The sequence below is a fragment of the Festucalex cinctus genome, chromosome 6, assembly GCF_051991245.1.
Source record: "Festucalex cinctus isolate MCC-2025b chromosome 6, RoL_Fcin_1.0, whole genome shotgun sequence".
Classification (NCBI taxonomy): Eukaryota; Metazoa; Chordata; class Actinopteri; order Syngnathiformes; family Syngnathidae; genus Festucalex; species Festucalex cinctus.
This window is the reverse complement of record NC_135416.1, coordinates 698383-698724: the sequence shown is the minus strand read 5'-3', so window position 1 is coordinate 698724 and position 342 is coordinate 698383.

Below are 342 nucleotides of genomic sequence, written 5' to 3'. Positions count from 1 at the left end.
AAAAAAAAAAAAAAAAAATGTCCAGTTTCATGAAAGCTAACTTCAAAAACAAAAATCATTCCAAATACAGTAATTCACACGGACATCCGTTGCTTGAGTACGCTTTTCATTTGAACTTGTTCCTGGCAATGTGTGATGGCGTGGCGGCTGGCTGACTTTACGACTCGTCGTACAATTTTCAGCAGTGAAAAGTTAATATTTTGTCCAGAATTTAATTTGATAACTTCATTACTTTTCATGTACAATTAATACCTTTACGAAGTAATTTTTCCACTTGCTGTCAATTGATGATGACCATCACCTGTGCTGAGGAAGTAGATAACGGCCAATCATGGCTCACCT